The following is a 17,179-nucleotide window of genomic DNA, read 5'->3' as shown; positions in this document are numbered from 1 at the left end:
GACTATAATTTGAAAAAACCAAACAAAAAACCAAACAGATTCCGATGAACACAGCACATATTTATTTTAAGTACAAAAACATGAAAGACTACAACATTTAAAATGAAGAACAAATTTAACCAACATAAATGTACTGCTTTTGGCTGATGAGATAGTCAAGTTAATTAGGACTGCTGTTGTATGTCTTCAAGTTGTTTCAGGCTTAGGGTGACCTAAAGTCTAAAGTTTAGGGCGAGGGCTGGGTAAATGACCTTGGAGAGTCACATCGGCCTGCAGGCTTTAGTTTGGGGACCCCTGAGCTAGATACTTAGAGAGGTGGTCCCTGGACAATTTGTCGATGGTTGCTGGCAAGTTTCCAAGAAAGAAAGGAACAATTGTGCCAAAACAACATAAATTTAGTGTCAATCCCTGGAGCATTGCAAGCAAATAACTGCTGGTCCTACACATGAGATAGCCTGAGATGCATTAAGAAACAACATGTTTCATAAAAACACAAAAATGTAACAATATTACTTCTATTAATTAATCCAAATGATAATATCAGTTGACTTTCCATAATTTCTATGACAATTGTGATTATTGGATATACTTCCAATGACAAAATCTGAGGTTCTGTCACATGCTCAAGAACTAGCTGTGTCAGAGAAATGAGTCAGTTGTCTAAAGTTGTTCACATCTTCAGGACCTGAAGATTTCTCCTCTCCCACCTCCTGAAATGGTCTCAGGAGTGATTCCTTCCTGGTAACTGAAAACTAATAATGCATAAATCAAAAAGAGAGGAGTCGACCCCATCCCTACCTAATATAATCGGCCAGAAAGGTTGAAAAGCTTTTGGAAGCAAGTCAGCAAACCCAACCAAATACTGTGGTAGCCCTTCACAAGCTGGCCTACATAAAATTTGCAATTGTGATATATGCAAATGATTTTGTCTAATAAAAGGTCTCAGTTCACTACTAAGTGTTCAGATCAGAATTCCCATTAGTCAATAATCTCCAAAACACAAACCACAAAGGCAGCTCCACTGGAAGACATGCAGTGGATGTAAAATCTTTTCTTTTACTCATCACGACCACAATGTAAGCTTGATCATAAGCTCTTAGCTATGTTCAACTAGATTCACAGATCATTTTTTCTTGAGTATTATTCTAGTCACCTTCAAACTTGCTTCATTGCTCTCAGCTTGGATATATAATGAAAACATGTTTGAGTTTTGCATCCCAATTTTGCATTTATGCTTAAAGGAGCTGAGTTAGCACTAACCAACTAGAAAATGACATAGATGTTATGCTGATTTTACACTAGTTGCCATTTGAATATAGTTCTATTAACTATGAAATTGAACTTCACAGACACGGTGCATTATTTTTGAATATATACATTATGATTGTATGTTAGATTGTCAAATCAATAAAAAGGACTTTACTCAATAAAGAAAAGGAAAGAAAATCAATCTTGGATTTGTGGATTTGTGGCTAATAGCTTATTGAAAGTATTGACCTTGCATGCCATTCTACAGATTGGCACAAGGATCACCAGTATATAAATATATGGTACTATATAGTATTGTTAGTATTGTGCATACTAACACACAATAATTCAATGAAGGTGAATTCATTCAGGAAGCACGAAAAGACAGACACAATTAACTTCAGAATTTGCTATAAGAAGTAGTGATTTGCAGCAATTTCTGAATGATGCAATTAACATAACCAGAAGGAACATCGTTGTGACTTAACTTGTGTTGTGAATTTCTCCATAATAACCAAGGATTAAATTAACTATAGGTTTTTACCCAATTTTTTGTTACACACAACACTTGTCTTCCTATCAAACACAGGAAACAATTTAATTCCCTGTGCAACAAGCTAGGAAAAATAAATAAAATAATTAATTCTGGTATTAGAGTTATATTATATTGAGAAATTTCCTCAATTCTCTGAAAGACACAATCCCAAAAAAATTAGAACTCAGGAGACAAGATCGCTCTAGATCAGGCATGGGCAAACTTTCTAACTTGGGGGCCACATGATGGGTTGGAGCGGGGTGGGCAGGCCAGGATGGAGGGGGTTCTCCCCAAGTCCCCTCCCTGCCCTTTCCTCCTCTTCCTCTTCTCTTTCGGAGGCAGAAAGTGAAGGAAAGATGGGAAATGTTTGGATCCCAAAAGGGTTGGCCTTGGTCAGAATGAGATGGTGGACGAGAGAGAAAAAATGTATCCTTGAGACCTCATATTGCCTACTCCTGATATAGAATCCTAGAATCCTAAAGCTAGGAGAGACCCCCAAGGGCCAACCAGGCCAATCCCTGCTATGCAGGAAGGCACAATCAAAGTACTCCCGATAGCCTCTGCGGAAAAGCCTCCAGAAATGGAGACGCCACCACACTCCCAGACAACCTAGACCACTCTCCAGGAAGTTCTTCCTAATCTTTTCAGTCAAATCTCTTTCACTGCCATTTGAATCCATTGCTCCCTTGTGCCCTGGTCTCTAAAGAGCTAAAAGTTTTCCCCTGACATTAAGTCCAGACGTGTCTGACTCTGGGGGTTGGTGCTCATCTCCATTTCTAAGCTGAAGAGCCGGCGTTGTCTGTAGACATCTCCAAGATCACGTGGCCGGCATGACTGTATGGAGCGCCATTACCTTCCCACCAGAGAAGCACATATTGATCTACTCACATTTGCATGTTTTCGAACCGCTAGGTTGGCAGAAACCCTGGTCTCTAGAACAGCAGAAAGTCAGTTTTTCTCCTCCCTCCTCCTCTTCAATGGGACAGTCTTGTAAATCTTGAAACATGGTTCTCATGTTCCCACCCTACCTTCTCTTCTTCCAGTTAAACACCCCCCAGGAGGAAAGTAGGAGGGAAAGGGGGAAGGAAGGAAAGAACGAAGGAAGAGAGAGAAGGAGGGGTGGAAGAGAATGGGTGGAGGAAAGGGAGGGAGAGAGGGAGGAAGGGAAGGAGGGGAGAAGGAGGGAAAGACAAAAGGGAAGGAAGAAAGGAAGGAGAAAGAGAGAGAGGGAAGGAGGGTGGAAAGAGGGAAGGAAGGATGGAAGGATGGAAGGGAAGTAAGAAGGGAAAGAGAAAGTGGGAGGGAGGGAAGGAAGGAGAAAGGAAAGACAGAAGGAAGGAAGTATAGGATGGTAAGAGAGGAAGGCCTGAGAAAGGAGCCCAAGGGGCCACATCCGACCCCCAGGCCTAGGATTGCTCATACCTGCTATAGATCAAATGTGTCCCTGATGCTTTGCAGCCTCTCCACCACGTTGTTTTTTGTACGCTAAACAAATTGAGGTACACTAGTATGGATGCAACATTTCAGACTATATTTCCTTACATTTGTAGAGATGGAATTTTATTCTACTGTTTTTCTCACATTTTATCTTTCCTGGATATTCCCAAATTCTTTTCCCAGATAAAGACCAGAGGAAGTAGAGAACATAGCTGGTAAGTACTGCACAAATTCTTCACCCCATAATGCCTCTCTGACTTGGGTCAGAAGTACTTTGAAGGAGATGAGAGGGCCTTTCACATCATGATGTAATATTAAGCATAAAACCCGAAACACTTGAAACCAGGAATGTTCTGTATCTTTCCTGGATATTCCCAAATTCTTTTCCCAGATAAAGACCAGAGGAAGTAGAGAACATAGCTGGTAAGTGCTGCACAAATTCTGCACCCCATGATATCTCTCTGACTTGGGTCAGAAGCACTTTGAAGGAGGTCAGAGGGCCTTTCACATCATGATGTAATATTAAGCATAAAACCTGAAATACTTGAAACCTGGAATGTTCTGCTCCCCCTCCCAACCCGAGCTTCATATATGGGGAATGTTCCAGTATTTAAATTGTCTTGTTTCTCTCTGTCTATACATGGACAGGATTACAGAATACTTTTCACACTTCTTCCAGAAGTGTAAAATATTATGTACAAATTACTTTAAAAAGTGCTTTCTCACTACTTCTAAATCAGATTCTGCAAGTTTCATTGATTGACCACAAATAGATGCTTTTATAATTTATCATCAGCACAGAGGAAATGGGACAGTCGGGTGTATATCACCTCTCTCTGATTGGTGGGCACTTTTGCTGATGTCAGCATAGGGAGCCCATGATGGCTAGCAGCCCTCCTGGAGCTTTGCAGCTGTACAGCAGCAATGACAGGGAAGGGAAGGTGATGTCCCAGTCAGGCTGAATCAATGTTTTTGTTCTGGACTGGTCTTGAAATAATTGGCCCTAGACAAGCCCTAGAAGAGGCAGAGCTTAAGATAGGTAGCTCATGTAGATTTGTAATTTTGGAAAAGGTATTCAATATTACCTCTGGACCTAGAGGTAACTGTCAGGAGCCTCAAACAGTGTGCTTTATCCCCCCTCATTTATATTTTGTTTTGTTTCTTCTTCTTCTTCTAGTTTTCTAGTGCTTGTTAGCTAAAATGTTATTTTGGGATGAATTCTTGTTACCAAGACTCTGGAGAAGAGGCTGTAGCCAGCCTTACTGGAGAGCTGTGAAACTGGCCAATGATTTTGTATTACATCTGATTTTTCAGCACTAGTCTGTTGACAAGAAAGTGCTTAACTCTGATGTCAAACATGCTCTTCCTTTGCATTCTTGCTCTATTTTCTTTTGGCCTAGCTGGATATGCTTTCTTGTTCATATCATTTTGTCTTAAAACTATTTCTTAATCTCTTTTAACTTTATTTTACATTTTTGTATAAGTTGCATTTGTACACTAAATTTTTTTTTTAGAGAATGGACTAGAACCCTACTATCTTTGGATTTCCTGCAGTCTAAAACTGATGGCTTTTTCCTTTATCTGCTTATGTTAGATTTTCCCTTTTTTCATTTTAAGTTCCTTGAACAGAAGGCTTATTTACCATTGCAGCAAAATAATGTAGTTGAGTTAGTTGTTTAATATTTTTAAAATTGGTATCTTTTGATAACCCAGTTATTCACAAGAGGTTGATAGGGGTTCCATGAGAGATGATCGTTGAAAATAAATTGAAAATAAATAAAATAGTGTATGAATTTTTATGCAAGGGCTCCCTGAGACTCAAAAATTGTTTCATGGATTCTTCCATGGTGAAAAGGATGAGAAAAAGTCAGCTGTATTTATTTGGGTGGACAGAAGCTCTTTATACTCAGACAACAACTTTTTAAAGTGAGTCATCTGACCAACAAACAGGGCCCTCATCAACTTATGTTGATTACTAAGGAAATCAGTTATTAGGAGTGAAGCAGGATTCTTATCATAAGCAGAGGCTGGATACGGAGTAGGTTGGAGGGGAAATGAATCACAATTCTCCACCCTAAAAGCACTTATGAGAAAAGGTGTTTAGAGCTCTGAAAAAAATGTAGGCTGGCTGTGCTGTCATCTACATTAAAGGGTTGTCTTCCATAGAGACTAGTTTTACAATTAACAAATGTTTTGAGGTGAAGTACCATCTGTGTTTGTGTTCACATAGATTTCATAACCTTTGATTTTAAAATCAAATGTTGCATCAAAGCTGTTTTAAATATTCACATACTAAATTTTGATTTAAATATTTGAGGAAATGAGGCCTTAGGAATTTGTCAGAAAACAGCACACTTTCTCAAAGAGAGGATAGGATATGGTTTTACTGATACAGTGGTTATAACACCACTATTATTTATGAGATCATCACACTACACTGTTAATGTTATATTCCACTGCAACTGATGTGGCTGCCTCTTGTGAAATTTTGGGATTTGTAGCTTAGTGACACCCCTCCTTAAACTGCGAATCTCAGAAGGCAGCCACAACAGTTAAAGTGGAATAGCAGCACTTTAATAGTGTAGTGTAGTAATCTCCTTAAACACAGTTTATCATGAACCTACTCAGCTGTGAGTTGAACTACTGGTAATCAATTAAGGGAAACCACCGTCATGTTCTCAGCAGACTTATCTGGCAGAGTTTCAGCCTGCTTAACAATTTTGTAAATACAACAAAATAGCAGAGCATGTGAAAACTATCAATATGGTAAAAAAAGATTAAATGGAAAGACAACTCCAGTTGCTACAGTAACACATACTGAGTGGTAGCAACATCAACCTATTTTTAGGTCTTTTTCTTCTTCTTTTTTTTTGAAAAAGAAAACGGAAGCCAGATAAAAAATAAATTTAGTGACAAATGTAATAGTATGCATATTAAAATACTAAATATAGTAACTGTCAAGTCATCTTCAAAAATGGGAAGCGCAGTTCATGCAGCTCTGAGTCTGCGGCATACAAAGGCCTGTAGCAGACACTGTACTGGGAAATCAATCAGTCAGTGGTTATTTTCATAGCATTGGCTGCAGGCCACTTTTATCTTCTAAGAGAAATGGCCCTTTGCTTGCATTCATCCTATGGCTACTTGACCAAGTTTGTGTCATTCACCATTATGCTTTATTTTGTGAAGTAAACATGCTTTGAATGCACAAAAAAAATGATTTGTGGGGAAAGGTCTATGCACTATTGCACTGCTTAAACACTGTAAGCTGCTTCAACTTCCTTTAAATAACATCACTAGCGCAATCCACTTGAAAAAAAAAACTATTCTGACACCAAGGGAGATGTAAGTTTAAAAACTCCTCATATCTGAAGCCAAACAAGATTTTTTGGAATAAATGGTAAAACAAGATTGTGCATATTGGTTAATAAAACTGCTAGTTAGAATTCTGTATGTGTTTACATATACATGGCACCTGTTTATGCTTTTCTGTCTTATGTGCAGTGCATATGTGTATAAATGCTGTGACTTTTTCCCATTCTCTTGTATGTTAGAAGCATACAAATGTACTACTGAGCATATTCCAATTTTTAGAGGAAAGCTGCATTGGTTGTTTTTAATGCAGTACCAACTAAGGACACACTTGACCAATCCCTTCTGTTACAAAGCAGGAGTTGCTAATCAAACCATGGAGTATCTATAAATTTTATGTCTTAATAATAATAATAATAATAATAATAATAATAACAACAACTCTTTTTTTGTATGCCGCCTCCATCTCTCCGAAAGGACTCGGAGCGGCTCACATGGGGACAAGCCCAACCAGATCACAACATCATAAAATAATCACATCATAAAATGAGAAATTTAAAACACAACCATCATACTTAATAACAGAATAAACAAACCGTAGTTTAAAATAGCATAGAACTATAAAAACATAAAGAACAATCTTAATCAATCATCTGGGGGCCTTTGAGGAGTCCAATCCTAAACATGAGTGGGCAGGTATTGCACCCATTAAAAATTAGAACTGATAAATAAGGTATATGAGTCAGAATAAATGCATGGGGTAGGTAACACAAGGTGGGGGAAATGGTCTTGAGGTGGAGAACAATTGTGAGATGCCAGGACAGATTTCAGATCTGCGTAGGAGCCAGGTATGGAGGACTTGTCTAATCGAATGCACAGCAGAACATCTATGTTTTTAATTGTTTACGGAAGATAGAGAGGGTAGGTGCTAATTTAATCTCCCTGGGGAGAGAATTCCAGAACTGGGGAGCCACCACAGAGAAGGCCCTCTCCCGCGTCCCCACCAATCGTGCTTGCAAAGAGGGAAGAAGCGTTAGAAGAGCCTCCCCAGAAGAGCTTAGAGATTGCACAGGTTTGTAGGGAAAGATGCGTTCGCGAAGGCAGGCCAGTCCCAAACCGTTTAGGGCAGAGGTCCCCAAACCTTTTAAACAGGGTTTTTCACGGTCCCTCAGACCATTGGAGGGCTGAACTATAGTTTTTTAAAAAACTATGAACAAATTTCTATGCACACTGCATATATCTTATTTTGTAGTTAAAAAAACAAAACTAGAACAAATACAGCCTCAATGTTAATAATAATATTATAATAATAATTGGAAGAGACCCCTTGGGCCATTTAGTCCAACTCCCTTCTGCCTTTGTGCACCAAAAGCACTAGCAAAGCACCCCTAAATAATAATTAAAATACCATTATAAACACAAGCAAAAGCTTTGGAAGGCGCACACCAGGTGAGGGGGGAAAGGTGCATGTGGCGCGAGTAAGGAGGTGGGAAAGGCACATGTGTGTGCCTTCGCCCTGTGTGTGCATTCCTCAACAGCGGTGGCAGGAAAGGTGCATGAGAGGCGAGGGAGGAGAGAAAGATGATGTCCAACCCCCTTCTGCCTTTGTGTGCCAAAAGCACAAGCATGCTGAACGCACCTTCCTCGGCAGAGGAGGAGGGAGCCGCCACCGCCGGGGCCAGAAAAATGGCTTTGATGGGCCGCATGTAGCCCGCAGGCCACAGTTTGGGGACCCCTGGTTTAGGGCTTTATAGGTAATAACCTGCACCTTGAATTGGGACCAGAAATGTAAGGGCAGCCAGTGGAGCTGTTTAAACACGGGGGTTGACCACTCCCTGTAACTAGCTCCCATTAACAGTCTGGCTGCTGATCTTTGAACCAGTTGTAGTTTCCAAGCCGTCTTCAAAGGCAGCCCCATGTAGAGTGCATTGCAGTAGTCCAGTCTGGAAGTAACTAAGGCGTGAACCACCCTGGTCAAGTCAGACTTCTCAAGATACGGTCGCAGCTGGCCCACAACCTTTAATTGTGCAAAGCCCTCCCTCCCCCAGCCACTGCCAACACCTGAGCATCAAGAGTCAGCGCTGAATCTAGGAGGACCCCCAGACTGCGGACCTGTGCCTTCAGGGGAAGTGTGATCCCATCAAGCACAGGTTGCCACCCTATGCCCCGATCGGACAAACGACTGACCAGGAGGACCTCTGTCTTGTCAGGATTAAGCTTCAGCTTGTTGGCCCTCATCCAGTCCATCACAGAGGGCAGGCACTGGTCCAGGACCCGAGGGGCCTCCTTGGAGTTTGGTGGAAAAGAGTAGTAGAGTTGGGTGTTATCTGCATAGAGGTGGCACTGCACTCCAATACTCCAGATGACCTCACCCAGCGGTTTCATGTAAATGTTAAATAGCATAGGAGATAGAATAGAACCTTGCGGGACCCCACAGGCCAAAGGCCAGGGGTCCGAGCAAGTATCTCCTAGCTTCACCAACTGGGAACGATTCTCTTTGATTAAGTGCTATCAGCAGACAGAATCCTGTGAACTGAATAAACTTTAGACTGTGGAATGAGATTAAATGGCTAAATGAGCTGTCAAAATTTAAAACATAATTAAAAACATATCTCTTCCAGCAGGTCTACCCAATCAATTCTAATCTATGAATTTTAACTTTCAATTTTATTAGTATTGATGCTAATCATTGTTCTGTGTATTTTAATATTTTAATCATATTTTATCTGTGTGTTTTAATTATGTTGTACCCCATCTTGAGCTATGAGGAGAGGTAACAAATAACATTATTATTATTATTATTATTATTATTATTATTATTATTATTATTAATGTTAAAAATTCTGAAAATTGCTACTGTAAGTTGTTTTTTAAAAGGAGACCTTTAATTTTCATTACTGATGTATCACTGGAGAATGAAAATGAAATGGCTAGGATTTCTAACACCATCCTCCATGAACAATAGAAAATGACTAATCCGGTGTACCTAACACTATTGATGACAGTAGAAAGGGAGAATCGGAGTAGATCATATTTACTGATCACTTTAAGAATGAGCATGTTCATGAGCATGTTCAAAGGAAGTTGAACTTCATGGTACAGGTGCAAAAAGCAAGCAGAAACTGCATTCCACACTGACTTCCGTTCTATAAATGTGTAACTTCAGCATTTGCAATACATGGATCAGTATGGTCAATTAACTCTGTTATGCTGAATACAAACCCATATGGTTCAGACAGCAATTACTTTCAGTTTTTGAAATGGAAGTTTTCATGCATGTTTGAGGAACCTTCACTTCATAAGAAGTGGGAAGATTCTCTTTTTATACATATCCCTTTTGCAGTCTCCTGACTGGCAGAAAGCAGCCATTACATCCCTCCCCCAGGAGCCTTGCTAAAAATATGCATTTGCTTGCTTGTTGCTTTGTGTCTCATTTACATAAGTACTTTCAGGGCAAGGGGCCCTTTGCAGTAGATACAAGGTTCTCTGTGGCTGAGAGAAACAAAATCCAATCACTGACAACTGCCTTCCAGATACATATTCCACGTAAAGTTTCATCATTCCTCACACAGTTGTTGTACCCTGTTGCAGGACCTGTGTATAACAGAGTTCAAGCCTTGCCTTTCTGTATCACATATGCATTCAGTTTATCCTTTGTTCCTCATATAAAATCTAGAAATGGAATTCCTCAGATTCACAATATATAGAAGTCACTTTATCAAGATAGAATGTAGTAACATACAACACAGAGCATTTTACATTCATAATGGTCACAATACTATACAATACATCCAACTTACAAACAACTCATAGTTAGGAACAGGGGTGAGACAACAGAAAGTGAGTGAAATTTACCCCTCGGAAGGGACATTCATTCTCCTAGAAGAGTTGTTATGGGGAAAAGGTGTCTCAACTGAAGCTTTCTAACAAATCCTTGTTTCCACAACAAGCCAAATTGTTCAAAATCCAATTATCACAGGGACAGAAAGTGAGATAAAATATTCTGAGCAGGGTCACAAACAGCAAAAGAAATACCACAGGGGTGTTAACCCTTCCCTAAGGAGCCCTGGTGGCAAAGTGCATTAAAGCGCTGAGCTGCTGAACTTGCAGACCGAAATGTCCCAGGTTCAAACCCCGGGAGCGGCGTGAGTGGCCGCTGTTAGCTCCAGCTCCTGCCAACCTAGCAGTTTGAAAACATGCCAATGTGAGTAGCTCAATAGGTAGGAAGGTAACGGCGCTTCATGCAGTCATGCCGGCCACATGATCTTGGAAGTGTCTACGGACAACGCCTGCTCTTCGGCTTAGAAATGGAGATGAGCACCAACCCCCAGAGTCAGACATGACTAGACTTAATGTCAGGGGAAAACCCAAACCCAAGCTATCCAAAGTGTGCGTGTATATATGGAGGGGGGGGAGGGGGGCTGGATTTACACTTTAAAATGTAGTTGTTCTGACTGGCAAACAAATTCAACTTAAGAAAAAACCTATCCTATTCGTAACGGTTCCGGCCCAGCTGTACAAACGTATCTTCTCCTATGAACCATCTCGAAGATTAAGATAGTCTGGGGAAGCCCTGCTCTCGGTCCCACCTTCTTCGCAAGGGCGACTGGTGGGGGTCGAGAAACAAAGCTTTCTCAGTGGTGGCCCCTTGGCTGTGGAACTCCCACCCTAGCGACATTAGATCAGCCCCCTCCCTCCTAGCCTTCAGAAGGAAAGTAAAAACCTGGCTCTGAGATCAGCCTTTCAGAGAATATCACAGTGTAATAATATATTTGGAATATGTGCAATGACTACGAAACAGCCTTAAACTATGATTTCCAGATGGCGTGATTTTAATATTGAACGTAATGTTTTGTTAATGTAATGTAATGTAATGTTGATTGGGGGAAATCCAACCCCAAATAGGGAAACAAGTTGTCCAGGAACACCTGGCCGCTCTAAACGAATTCAAATCCCCAGGGCCAGTTCAGCTACATCCAAGAGTATTGAAGGAACTAGCGGATGTTATTTCAGAACCACTGGCAATTATCTTCGAGAGTTCTTGGAGAACGGGAGAAGTCCCAGCAGATTGGAGGAGGGCGAATGTGGTCCCTATCTTCAAGAAGGGAAAAAAGAACGACCCAAACAATTACCGTCCGGTCAGCCTCACATCGATACCAGGCAAGATTCTGGAAAAGATCATTAAGGAAGTGGTCTGCGAACACTTAGAAACAAATGTGGTCATTTGTCAACACGGATTTACCAAAAACAAGTCATGCCAGACTAATCTGATCTCTTTTTTCGATAGAGTTACGAGTTGGGTCGATACAGGGAATGCTGTGAATGTAGCATATCTGGATTTCAGTAAGGCCTTCGACAAAGTCCCCCACGACCTTCTGGCAAGGAAACTAGTAAAATGTGGGCTAGACAAAACTACGGTTAGGTGGATCTGTAATTGGCTAAGCGAACGAACCCAAAGGGTGCTCACCAATGCGTCATCTTCATCATGGAAAGAAGTGACAAGTGGAGTGCCGCAGGGCTCTGTCCTGGGCCTGGTTCTGTTCAACATCTTTAATAACGACTTAGACGAAGGGTTAGAAGGCACGATCATCAAGTTTGCAGACGACACAAAACTGGGAGGGATAGCTAACACTCCAGAAGACAGGAGCAGAATTCAAAACGATCTTGATAGACTAGAGAGATGGGCCGAAACTCACAAAATGAAGTTCAACAGGGACAAATGCACTTCGGCAGAAAAAATGGAAATCAAAGATACAGAATGGGGGACACCTGGCTTGAGAGCAGTGTGTGCGAAAAACATCCCCATATTATACAGGGAGGCTTGTAGGACAGTATCATGATGTACCAAAGAGTATTCCTTTTTAAAATCCTTCCTTCTGAAACATGCTCTGCTCACATAAGCATCAAACAGCGCTACAATACTCTTGTTCTAAGCTGTTCAGTCCTATTGTTACACTGAAAATTCTATTAAAATGTTGTATTATGATTTCTCAGAATGCTGCATTATGATTTTGAATAGGATAATTTCATAAAGTACCGATTAATTGAAGCAGGTCAAAATACATATTTGATTAAATTTATATAGTGCATTGTGAAAATTGCTGGATTTACAATATGCAAGACTAATCTTTTTTAACATGTCAATTTCATTATACAGTAGAGTCTCACTTATCCAACGTTCTGGATTATCCAACACATTTTTGTAGTCAATGTTTTCAATACATCATGATATTTTAGTGCTAAATTTGTAAATACAGTAATTACTACATAGCATTACTGCGTATTGAACTACTTTTTCTGTCAAATTGGTTGTATAACATGATGTTTTGGTGCTTAATTTGTAAAATCATAACCTAATTTGATGTTTAATAGGCTTTTCCTTAATCCCTCTTTATTATCCAACATATTCGCTTATCCAACGTTCTGCTGGCCCGTTTATGTTGGATAAATGAGACTCTACTGTACCAGATTGCACATTCTTTCTTGCTGTTGATAGATTTTTTAGATTCTCCACAAGGGGGACCACATTTAGCGGTAATGTATTCTTGGAATTTTTATTTTCTACATCCATCCATAATTATTTTGAAGTTCACTAAAACGGAAAATTATGTTAGTAACTGCATTCTATCATGTAGCTGAAACAACAGCATCAGAAAACTGTTTCCTAGAGAGCAACAGACGCAATTCAGATGTTATGCCAAACCATGCAAGTTCCCCTCCTGTTTTCCTGGTTATTGATAACTGCAATGCAAAAACATGCACAAGCAACTTGTGAGCTAAATAAGGTCCACTGCTCCCCCTCTCCCAGACCAGTTCATTTTTTTTTCTCAGTTATATAAACCAAAGGGACAAACTCGACTCTGAGATCTTACACCTTTTATTAGACAGCAGGAATATGGACAGGAATATGGCAATTAGGGCCTGATTGGAATAGTCATTTGGAAAGATAATTGGCACAACTCCACTAAACCATGACCAGTAAGGGCAAGGCTGTTATATTCTGATAAATTCTTAATTTCTGTAACCAGCCTGATTATTGCAAATCTAGTTTGTCTGAAACACAATCTTTGGTAATTAAAAAAAAAAGATTCAAGAACTACAAGGTTCTCTCCTATAAATGATGTTCATCTCCCTACAACATTCTGCAAATTCTGCAAATATTGAAGTGAGAGCAGTACAGCCTGCTGTAACTACATTACCAACCTCTTTAAGGCATCACATATTCCCTTGAAATAGCAGCCAGCCAGTAAACATGCTGAGGCACACATGCAGGAAGCAGCATGAGAATAAACTCCCTTACGCTACTTCCAGCCCTTCCTGAAGTCAGAGGGGTGTGAAACAGCTTGAAAATGGCTTCCCTTGCCCTATTTCCTTTTCTACCTGAGTTAAAATCCAGGAAACTTTAACTGAGAGATATGCATAGAAACACTTTAAATAGTGAGCCTATCAGTAAAATCACAAAGAAAATTATAGGGACATCTTTTTTTGGGAGAGGGGCTGAGAACAGACAGAAAGCTTTTTGAATGTTTCATTATAGGGTCATTTATGAGGCAAAAGAACATGGGCAGATTTATTCATGGAACTATATCACAATAAATCTCTATATTCTATATATTTATGTAGACTTCCCTCACCATTAAAGCAATAAATAAAGGATATGAATGAAAGCATCATTCCAAAATAAAATACAATCTTAATACAATAAAATAAAACTAATTTCAACACAAAATGTATGTTTTATTGTAGAGTTTGATTATATTATGGAAGCATGATTATGAAATCCTATGTACTATGTTATAGGCGGAAAAATAAAAATTACCCACATGTCAATACTATGTCGACATATAACAGATCAGTTTTTCTTGCAGATATTAGGCCCACTACGGAAAAGATAATCAAGAACAAGAAACTTCTCCACTGCACGTAGCCCATATTCAATATGAGCTATCGTATTTTGCAGATCGCTCATATTTAAAATAATTACTATGCATTAAAACACAAACTCAGCATTTCTTTATTTGTTCTTTCTCAATTTCATTTTAATTTTATAGAGATTACATCCACAGGATATTTCCAGAAGAATGAAACCAGTTTCATAGGAACCTGGAATGTAAGATCTATGAGCCAGGGCAAACTGGATGTGGTTATTCATGAGATGTCAAGATTAAACCACAGCTGCTGAAGAAGCAGAATTAGATAAGTTCTACGAGGATCTGCAGCACTTAGTGGATAACACACCAAAAAGAGACATTATTCTCATTACAGGAGATTGGAATGCTAAGGTGGGCAGTGAAATGATAACCGGGATCACAGGCAAGCATGGTATGGGACAACCAAATGAAGCAGGACAATGCAGTCATGCCAGCCACATGACCTTGGATGTGTCTACGGGCAACGCCAGCTCTTTGGCTTAGAAATGGAGATGAGCACCAATCCTCAGAGTCGAACACGATTAGACTTAAGGTCAGGGGAAAACCTTTACCTAAATTTCTTTTCTACCATTATGGCAATGCACTGCTTAAGAGGGAAGTGGTCCATAACATTGCTTTATGAGCTAGTGGAATCAATTTATTTAAATTATGAAACATGAAATTATTGAGGGGAAACCCAGTGAATTAAATCAAGTTTCACTTTACACTTTTTCAAATATGTTTGAAATGTAATAAATGAAATACATTTTGTTTACTAATCAGGACAGTAAAGTAAAATATCCAGGAGGATATAATGTAAGTCAAATTTCTTTTTGTTGAGAAAACAAATGGTTTTTATAGAATTAGAAGAGACAGCCAAAAAATTGAAATTTCTTAAACAGCAGCATTTTCAAAATGCTAATAAACCGGGAAAATGGCTAGCCTGGAAAATTAAAAAGAAAAAACAGGCCAGGACAATAAAGGAAATAAATTCAGATGGGAAAAGACACACGACAGAACAGGAGATAGTGACCCAATTTAATAAATTTTACAGCAATAGACTTGGAGAGTAAAATCACTTATATAGGTCCGCTGGTTAAACAGGTTTATTAGGGTTGGTGGTGATAATTGGTTTTAGACAGTTTCTTAAATGGAGTATTAAATATTACATCAATATTCCTCAATTCCTATCGTAGTTTTGCTGACTGGTAAAAAAAAACCCTTTTTATATAGCGCCTATGTCTAATCATTGATAGCTAGTGCATTAAATATAGTAAATGTCCCCTGGAGAAAGAAAGAGGAAACATGACACTAAAGGCACAAGGAAACAATAAATATAGTAGAGGATCTTGAACCAAAGCATTCACATGAAACTGCTTAGACCACCTGGTCATTCTAGTTGCTTTAATATTATTCCAAAAAAATCCTCTTAAAAAGTACAAACAGTAAATATACAACACCCCCAAAATTGCAGGTATTTGCTTTTCATATGTCAGGGACTTATTACCACTCGTAAAAAACTCCAAAACTAGTCTAGCCAAAATACATGCTTACACATTCCAGGTTCTTATTTCTAAAAATAAAAGGAAACTGATAGTAAATTTACTACAGTTCTCTAACAGTAAACAAACATAAACCTTTTTTCCCTCTTTCAATTATGTGGTTGTGAAAATAATTTCTGATGGTACAACTCAAGAGAAAGAAAATGCTTGCTATTTTCAAGCTATACCAAAACCCAAAAACTACTGAAGGCCTATTTCTCCCCTTACTCTGAAGGAGGAGGGATAAATCAAATAAAATTCTGAGAATAATTTACTTCCAATAGCAAACACAAAAAGCTAGATCCTGAGAACTGTGAGTGGGAAGAAGCGTTCATAGGAGGATTTTCCTCTCCTCTCTGTGCTGTAGCCCTTGGTATACCTTGAAAGATTAAATAGTGTGAATGGGATATGGGGACTGCTTTACGAACAGGAATCTGCTCCACATGTATCTTCTGTGTGATTTTGAACAATTGCCTGTTGCTTCAACAGGATCTATGGGACCCATTCCAAACTGCTCAGCAGGGTCCCATAATCCTCTGAAGAGGCTCCTCTGTGAAGCATAGAGGCACAGGATATTGGTTAAGAAGACACAGTTCTGTACTGTATTCTGTATTTTCATTCCAGTGAGTAAACTTTGAAGTGTGTTCTATTTTAACAATTTCATGCTAGCAAAAAGTTCTACATTTATCTAAATCAATTCACAACAGTAACCTTTCATAAAAAACCATTGTCTTTTTAAAAAAAAGGATTCCATACATCACTGTTGCAAATTATTGTACAGAAATCAATTCTTTAATATATACACAATTGCAAAAAACTGAAACAACTGCATGCTAATTGCTGAATGGCCCAAGCAATCTTATTTATTATTATTATTATTCAGTTTATTATGTTTATTTATATCATTTTTTCTCTCCACAAGGAGACTCATATACCTTTTGCAGATATTACCTACTACGGACTTGAAATACAAAATGGGTCTATGCTTTTTTAACATATTAACAGAAAAAGCTACACACACACATATATATTATACATGCAAAACTAACTGCTCTTGTTCAAGAAGTAACAAAATGATAGTGGTCAGGAGAAGAAAACCACAACATTTTTTTCTCAAGTTCAGCAATGATCAGTTTCTGACTCTTGTTTTAAGTATATTATAAAATCATTTTCTCTATAGACAATAAAGTTACAAGTAT

General features: G+C 39.0%; 1 protein-coding gene across 4 annotated transcripts in view; it reads right to left on the bottom strand.

The window, feature by feature from the left end:
• The window catches only part of gnas (GNAS complex locus), a 250,385-nt gene that overhangs the window by 32,949 nt on the left and 200,257 nt on the right, over positions 1-17,179 (bottom strand). The window lies entirely within an intron of this gene.

The sequence above is a fragment of the Anolis carolinensis genome, chromosome 4 (assembly GCF_035594765.1).
Source record: "Anolis carolinensis isolate JA03-04 chromosome 4, rAnoCar3.1.pri, whole genome shotgun sequence".
In the NCBI taxonomy this organism is placed as follows: Eukaryota; Metazoa; Chordata; class Lepidosauria; order Squamata; family Dactyloidae; genus Anolis; species Anolis carolinensis.
Note: the sequence above shows the minus strand (reverse complement) of the source record. Positions and strands in the feature narration are given on the sequence as shown.